This window comes from Lissotriton vulgaris, chromosome 9 (genome assembly GCF_964263255.1).
Source record: "Lissotriton vulgaris chromosome 9, aLisVul1.2, whole genome shotgun sequence".
NCBI lineage: Eukaryota > Metazoa > Chordata > Amphibia > Caudata > Salamandridae > Lissotriton > Lissotriton vulgaris.
The window spans coordinates 736,546,042-736,555,269 of NC_141697.1; the positions used below are offsets into that span (position 1 = coordinate 736,546,042).

At 41.2% G+C, this 9,228-nt stretch overlaps 1 pseudogene; it reads left to right on the plus strand.

Moving 5' to 3' along the window:
• Positions 1–5,486: 5,486 nt before the first annotated feature.
• Positions 5,487–6,356, plus strand: LOC147692198 (syncollin pseudogene; annotated as a pseudogene).
• Positions 6,357–9,228: the final 2,872 nt, after the last annotated feature.

The window sequence follows — 9,228 nt, forward strand, 5'->3', positions numbered from 1 at the left end:
TGAAAGTTTAAGAACCGCTTTTCTGTAATAGTTATTATAAATAAAGCAGTTGCAAGTTGTTGGATTTATCTTAATTATTAATTAGATATAAGTATATTTTTAGGAGGCGCTTGTCAATATTTATACTTAAATAAAATATCCTAATGTTAGCCTATGGAGTCATTCACTACAATGAGGAAAAACTGAATTGGCAGTTTTGCCCTCACAGGGCATATAACACATCTATTATAATGTGCCTGCTTATAGTTACAATGCACCCTACTGCTGGGGCACCTAGGGGAGAACTTCAGGGTGACATATGTAAAAATATGGTAGTTTGAGACTTTGGTAGTACCTTTAAATCGAAAGTTGACTTTACATATAAATGTACGGTAAAGGTAGCCTGAAAGGTAGTGCTACCTTTAAAATTACATATTTAAGTAATCCTAGAGACATGCCGTTGTCTCTAGAATTACTCAAGTACCCTTGGTCCCTTACGACCTTTGGGTTTTCTTTGACTACATATACTAACCCACCTATAAAATTACAGCAGGCACCACAGTAGTGCACCCTTAAGTGCATTAAGTCTACTGGGCCTCTCAACCTACATGCCCTTTTATATACTGTAGACTTACAGCTAGGCTGTCAGTACCAATTATAATTACACCTAATTTGCATATCCTTATAATCAGAGCACTGTGCCTGGGCCTGGGCCTGGTAAGCAGAGCATAGGGCGAAGTTGAAGTCAGTTACCAACAGAACCAACCATCAAACGAGGGTGATGCCGGCAAAAGGATGACTTTCTCAGAACACTCATTCTTCAAAAACCTCATACAGGTCTGCTATGTACAGTGAACGTGTTCCTGCTTGTGTAGATTTCTATTTGAAACACAATGGGTGATGACAGTTCCTTTCTTAAGAGCTTTCAACAGAGACATAATCTCTAGGTGTTTAAGATGTGATGCTATAGCATTTCGTATTAGTTACCACACCCTTCCTAGGAATTTAGCTACTGCACAGGCAAGCAATGGCCTAGGGTCTGATCTTAAGGCTACAAAATGTCTCAGTGTCCACTAGAGAGCAGACTGGTTTTAGCCAGGACAGCCTTGGGTGAATATAAATAGGGCAGGTAAATAGGACATGTGAAGTAGTTTCATTAGAAACTTTGCAAGCTGGGCATATCAGGAGCGATTCCGCAGTAGGTGACCATTAGCCATACATGTGTTAAAGGGCAGAGTTCCAAACCTAAACTGAATGTAGAGCTTCCTGTCAGTGGAGTCTGTAATAAAATCTAAATAGGGTTCAAAGGGCACTGCATGGTGGAACATGATAAAATCAGTAGTCATTGAACACCTGTTAGTGTTATTGGCCATGTTCTGGTCGACCCAAAACCAGTACAGTTTTTTTACTTTTTCTTTGAAAGAGAGGTCGGAAGCCTGAGAGAAATCTCACAAATTAGGGTAGCCCCAGAAAGTTGTTTTCAGTAACTTGTAAGGTTGGTGAGCTTTTCCGGCCCTATATCGCAGCTTCATGTGAACTTGCAGTTTTATTTTATAAGCGGTGATAGCTAGCCCAAACATTATTTCACCATAGTTGCGCGAAAAGTGTATGACCGCTCCAGCAAGCTAATTTAATGTAGCTCTGCTTTTGGCAACATGTTTAGCCTCATTACGTTTTGTGTCTGCATATTTACAAGTAGTCTTATGAGTGAGCCCTCTTGATTGCTTATCCATACATTTTAAATGAAGATTTTAGTTTTCACCTCGACTTGAGTATCATGAACTTTCTCTTTTACAAGTTGATCATCATTTTTTTGAGTTCACAGAATGACGCAAAGCCTTTGCGAATGCAGTGCATGGCACATTCAGTATGAGCCAGCAGTACTGTATCATCTGCAAATAGGAGCCTCGGTATTGTCACTTCTTCTACATGGGGACGTCTAGGTTGAGGGCAGAGAGATTGTATCCGCATCATTTAGATATAAGTTGAATAGCGTGGGTGGTAGAATACACTTTGTCTGATTCATGTACTGATTCTAAAGGCCTGTGTGCATTTCCTTTTAGGACCATGTATTACCCTTACTCTTCTGTTACTGTGTAATTTGACCATGCTGTTTCTAATTGTGTCATTTAGCCCATGTTTCTTAAGTTTCTTCTAAAGGCTTGGTCTGTCCATTCGGTCGAAAAGCAGCTTTTAGGTCAGTAAAGACCATGTATAATGATGTTTCTTAACAGGACATATTTACAACATATAAAGTCGACCTGCATAACTTGGTCGATCGGCGCTTTGCATCTTACAGAAGATGCATAATGATCTACCCTGCACCCATCCACATTTTCAGCCATGAGAGTAGCTACTTGCCGGAAACTTTGCCCACTCTGTCCAAAAGGGAGTTTAGGAGGTAATTGGTCTAGTCATTTCTTGACCCTTTCTTGTGAAAGGGACTAATGAGGGCAATCCTCCATGAAGCCAGTACTTCCTTATGGAGCCAGACAGAATTGAATACAGCTGTTGAGAAGGGGCAGCACTGGATGGGTAATTCTGGTACACATCTGTGAGTACGTTATTTTTAGTTCTGGCTCCTGCTCTTCAAATTCTTGTCCTGACTCAGAAGGCCTAACCCCATTTGTAAGCAATGGGGAAATGTTCATGGGTTGATCGCCCCTGGTCGGATTAACCTCAGCAACATTGGATGGTACTGACTCTGATGAATCAGGCACAGAGATGGCTAGTACAAGCTAGAGAAATGGATGATCCATGCCTCCGCACCCACATTCAAGTACAGTTTTTTTGGTGGACCCTTGCAAGCCCATCTTACTAATTGCCAGAATTTGTTGGTGTGCTTCTTGTTGACTGAGGCCTAAAGGGCTTCCCAGGCCTTACATTGAAGCTGGCCTATTTTACATGATTAGGCATTTGTAGTTATTTTTTATATGCCAGAGGCACGTTTTGTCATGTTTGGCTTTTAGCAGTCTTCATCAACCCATGCAAGGTATTAGAGTTTGGATGCGTTTTTGCTGCCATAAATTGCATTGTGCCATAAGTTGGCGTTTACTGCCAGGATGTGCTCAATATTACCAATCCCAATCATTAAGTCCCCTTGATAGCTTGTAAAGATTAATAAGGATAAAGAAAATTGCTCCCATTGTTTAAGTGTGGTGGATTTTGAGCTTTTCACAAATTGAATCTCTGGAGTATGTTTATCCTACTGGCATTAAGGATGAAGTTGCAGAGTGGGAGGGAACCGCTTCTTCGTTTCAAAGTCTGGCCTGCTTGTAGGAAGGATAGTAGCATTAAAAGAAAGCAATGGTCACACTCCATCCTGGGCACCACTAACATCCCAGAGACCAAGTGCCAGGCCTCCATGTTCAATATGATACAACTGATTGTGCTGTCAGAATTTTTTCTTCTCTGATGTGCGACCATTTAAGGGACGTAGTGGTGCGGATATTAATAAAGTGCTCAATATTTCCACTTTCTTGCGATGCAACTGTAGTAGCGTGGTGGTAGGGTGCCCCAGCAGAATCTGGTTCCAGTAGACACTGTTCAAGTAGCATCTGGTGCAAGTTGCTGTTTATTTGCCACAAATTAGGATGGTTTTGTTTATTTATATTTATTTATTTTTTAGTTTATAAAGCGCACTGTCACCGACTGGTATCTTGGCACTGGTCATAACAGCTGGGGAAGATGGAGAAAAGGAAATGGAAAGATATCCATAGAGAAATACCTGTAGAGACACAGCTTCAGGAATAGGCAGCGGAATTCCAGTTACTTGTGAAACAGCCACGTTTTCAACGCCCTCCTAAACTTCAATAGGTCAGACATGTATCTTAAAGAGGGGGGAAGTGCATTCCAGAGCTTGGCTGCAGGAACCGTAAAGGTCCTGCCACCTTGCTTGGATTTCATGAACTTCGGTACACAGGGCAGACTGGCTCTTCTGGGGATGTTGCGTGGTTCTATTCTCCCTGTTGAGTCTCGCGGAATTTGATGATTTGTTTTGTGTTAGTGTCATATGTTATTAAGCAGAAACTCATGGGAAATAAAGATTGGTAGGGTTTCCTGGCAGGAGATATATACTCAAAATGTCCAAGACCCAATGTGGCCTGCTTAGCTTCAAGTGATGGTCATTGTAACTTGTACTAGCGAGGGCAAATACTGCTTTAAGTGAGAGATTGGTCTTGGCCTTTCGGTCTTCCTTTTGTCTGCTTTGAGACTGGGGTGATGTACAACATGACACCGTCAAGGTCGTTGGCCGATGTTGCTCATTTTTCCTGAAAAAACAAATATCCGCTTTTTAATAAAATTAGTCTAATCATTGTTCTCCTGTGTGTTTCCTGGGGCCTACAATGTTCCAGCTTAGAATTCGAAGATTTTGCTCTTTTAGATCTACCACAGCCTTTGGAGATATCACTGAGTCCTATGGGGTTCTACTAGGATCCTCCTCGTGTAGTAGCAGAGGCTGCCAAGCCCAGAGGCCATAAGCCACGTTGGGTTTGCTGTTGGCTGGTGAATGTGAGAGAGTAACTGGCAGCCTTGCTTTTGGGCTACTTGTTTGTTTCAAATGAAATATGAGTTTAGAGAATTCATTTTTGATTTGGGAGCATCACTGAGGGGCCACAAGGTGCTTTAATGGCCTACTGGGAAAGCAGTGCTCGACTGCCAGATTCTGCGGGCATTTGCTCCAATAAAACGGTGGGATAGGGCTTGCTCTGACCTCAAAAGCCTCGTCACCAGAATGCTCCATTGTGCTAGTTCGTCGTAATGACCCGGGATTTGATGTGAAAGTTGTTTGCTAGGTATGGAGTCCCGTTTGAATATTAATGATTGAAATATTTGTAACTTCCTCTTGGCTGTTATTTCTGGAGCATACTGCCTTCCGTTCGCTCTCTTGTGCAACTCAATTGATTACCCCCCTCCCCCTCCCATGACGCACACAAGGTCAGATAACAATGCTCGAAGATGCCAGGGGTTGTGTGTGTTCAGGGTTCGCCGCCCTAGCTTTCTTTACTTTAACAGAACATGTAAATCTTGTTCAAAATGACACGACTTGTTTGAACATTTCTTTAAAAACAGAACATTTACTCATCAAATCCCATTTATATTTACATTTATGTTTAAAGGGCTCTTGTGGTAACACCTTACTCGGACCTACATTTTACCAAATAGAGACCCGTTAAAAACAGAAAAAGCCATAACTTTTTCCAGTGAGGATTGACTTCAGCATGGAAAAAAAGGCAGTGGGTGGAGGACTGAACTACAAGTTTGCTTCTATGTATCCTTGAACATTCTAGCAGGAGAGGTGGTGACTTCCCGGCTTCCTACAGATTATTTCAGTTTGTTTATTCTACAGCTCGGCAGCAGGTTTTTGGTTCCCATATTTGAATATAATTTCAATTACACCTTAGAGGCGTCAAGGTAAAAGATATTGATTTTCGTGGTTTTTTTTATCAACACGTGTCATGATTGGTGAACAAAAATCCTTCTAGCTGCATATAACCCCAGGCCTACGTGTCACATAAAACCGCATTGTCAGAGACACTGAGTGATCACTGAAGTGTTCTGTACGACTTTGTCTCTGAAGTTCAAGATGAGGCTTCGACTGCAGCTGTTGGTTCTCCAGATCTTCATCGGTGTCCTGGCCGCCCAGTGCCCTGCGCCAAACGAGCTGAAGGATGGAAGTGGGAACAGGATCTGCGCCCGACTGTTTGAAGACAGCCACTACATCTTTGACAAGTCGTGTGGGGGCAAATACCTGGACGTAATGAACGGCGATGACGTTCCCTTCATGCCACTCTTCTGGAACAACAAGATATCCTCCCTGGTGGTGGGCACCCGGTGCGAACTCAGGGTGTGGAGCACCTTCCCAAAGTCAGGAGACAATCGCAAATTCTCCTCTGGAATCGTCTACCAGCTGAAAGACATCAAAAAGGGCCTTTTTGGCAACTGGAACAATGCCATCTCCTCCTACTACTGCACTTGCAACTAAGAGCGGCCATCTTTAATTAGACAACATGGACGTTGTTTTCCATCTAGTATGAAACGCTGGATGATTGTGTCTTTCAATTTCAAATTATATCTACCTAATAGTTGTTAATTTTTTTAAACGAATGCCAGTCACCACAGTTACTCATAAAGTAATTTTATACTATTTCTTAAATGTATACATACATTTTATAGATTGATGTTTTAAATTCGTTTTAATCGATGTGGCAAGTTTTCCCAATAATCTTTGAATTTTGAAAAATGATATGGTATACATGCATTTTTAATCTGTGTTTTAATGGGTATTGTTATAACCGAATAAAGACTAAAGAGCTGAACTTAACTAATACCTATCTACAATGCTAGAAACACTGCAAAATAATTTAAAAAAAATAGCGTTGGACTTTTGTGTGTTATTTAAATAATGTTTAAGCTGTTTTACGGTCTTAAAAGCTCCTTCAGTTAAGGTAATTCCCTTAACCTGTGACCTCCTATTTTGGGCTGCTTTTTGTTATCAATTAACTGTTTTTTCGATGTATAAATAATGCTCCCTTTTCTACATCTATAGGGTGACTGTAGGTATTTCAGCAAACATATAAATGAATCTGCATCCATGAATCATGCTGACAGTATAGTTAATGAAGTGGCTCCTCGTGGTGTCATGATCTACTTTTCTTGGTGGAAATAAAACACTGAAATTCTGTATTTATTTTTTGTATTTTTTTGAGGCTGCAAACTAACTAAACTATCATTCTGAGATTACGAAATGTTATTTTCACCCACCTCATAATATGCATGCTCTAACCCTAAATAGTGGTCAATACTTCGAGGTGACTTAGCTTTTCAATTTGATGTCTCATCTGATCCCTGCACTCTAATCAGATGTTTTCCAGGATTTATCTTTTTCTCTACCTCATTTATATTATCTTCATAAACTGAATTCTTTAACTGCAGCAGGAGCTCTCGAGTTGGCAGAAGACGGTTGTACTTGTGTAATTTGAATATATGCCCATGGATGGCTTTAGTGCTAGTGACACCGGGTGCGACAATCTTTTTTGCCCCCCTCCCCATGTTTGTTCTCCACAGATTCCCTCACTACTACCCTCCAACAGTGCCCCTTATCCCTCCATGAATTTAATTTGTTTTATAGTGCTAGTAATACCAGTGTAGGGTGGCAGTGCACTTTACATCAGAAACACATTATACACAGACAATGAATCATACAAGTGTGAAAATCAGTCTGTAGGAAATATTACGTAAGACAGTAAGGATTACAAGCTGTAGGGATCACATGTCATCCATACCAGTAGGCAGTATATTTTAAGAGGTATATTTTAAGAGTGTTTCTTTTGGAGTAGCCCAAACTCAGGATGTACCTGAGAAACATACCAGAGTACGCAGGGTTTGCTTTACTAATAAAAATGTATTTCTACACAAACAACCCCTTTTTAGTAACATTAGGATAATGAAAGACTGGGGAAAACAACATTGTAACCTATACCAGGCAGTTTGCATGCAGATCTTTGATGACATTCATAGTTTACTGTGCTATATTAAGATTGTAACTTATGAACTGCAAGAAACAAAAGGAATCACTTTGGCAAAAGCAGTAACCCACTGAGCTATCCACATAAAATATAGTTCTGTGATCTGCATGGAATACCTTCTTTGCAGAAGGCACATTAACTGCCTGTGCTTCTTTATGACGAGACAAAACTGACAGGAAATAACATTCTGATCTCTCTTCATTTGGAACATTGATCACCAGAGTCATCTTGCCATATTTATTGTTACCTGAAAACTGTTGGACACAGAAGGAATTCTGCAGCAGGCTCATTTCAACCCGCAATTAATTTATAAAGGTAGCGTCCCCAAGCTCAGCAGCAGGTGTGGTTGCACCGGTGCTCCACCCTAAAGCCGCCCCTGTATGTGCCCTTTACCAGACTGCAGTGTGAATCCATCAAACCAGTCCAATCCTATTGATTTGTTAGGTTCAAATTAAAACCATAAATATACGTTCTCAGAAAATGCCACACAAAATAACTCCAGAACATTTTTCAATGTCAAAATCCCTAAGCATAAATCTAAAAACTCTTTATATAAATCCTGAGACATGGGGGAGAGGTGGGCACAGGGACACAGTACTGATCAGTGCACCATGTGCAGAGACTTTAGGTTCTAAGAGCATGTGGGGATGACTGCACCCCAGTTATGGCTGGCTTTTACTAACCAAAGGGGGAGTTATGGGGCTGTCCCTGCTTCGCCACCCAATGGGGAGGAGTGTTGGATGCATTATAGGCCACCTCACAGTGCTGACCTTGCACAGCTACTGCAATAGCACCTTGCTAAATCTTTCAAACAGCAGAAGCATTAATGCAGCACAACAGAAAAGGCCATTCTCAATCCCTTGCAGAAATCATGACTCTTTAAAATTCATGAGGTGGGTGGAATGCATCTATCATCTCTGCACTTAAAAGTGTCTCAACCTTTTTCATGTGATTTACAAAGAATCGCAACGTTCATTCACACTGTGAGCTGCAAAGAAAAGTCATTTATGAATTGCACTGTTGCTTACATGCATAGGCTCAGATGGATCATACTTTCTGGCACGTTACTGCACTGCTTGAAAGGGAATGGGCAGGAGTACACCGTATTTAACATCATACAGCGGATTGCAGCACACATAGAAAAAAGAAAAAACGAGGAGAAATAATGATATTTCTCCTTGTTACCGCCCACCCCGGGGAAGCGTAGCATTTTGATGCATTCTCAGGTCTACTACTTATGGTATATCTGGGAATGGGAAACAGCATCCTTTACAACGCAACTTTTACCACGTAGTGCTTTTACATTGCAACTTTTACAACGCAAACCATTACAACGCATTGCGCTGGGGGGCACTCTAGGATAGGGAATAGATTTAATTTACTATCCAACACCTTCCCTACTATCCACGGGGACTGGAGTTGGAATAGTAAATTAAACTATTCACTATCCAGCACCCCTCAACACTATACGTTGTAAAGGCATGCGTTGTAAAACCTGCGATGTAAAAGCATGCGATGTAAAAGCATGCGTTGTGATGTCACACATCCCTGGGAATGCACCAAAATACCTGGGTGGATGATTGGGAACACCCACGCTCCACCCATGGAGCACCTCCCTGGGGCCGAGTAACGCAAGATTTGCACTTCCTTTTTTTTTTTTTTTTTTTGGTCCTCATATCCACCATGGTTTTTGAAAGCCATTTAGAATAAGCATCAGACA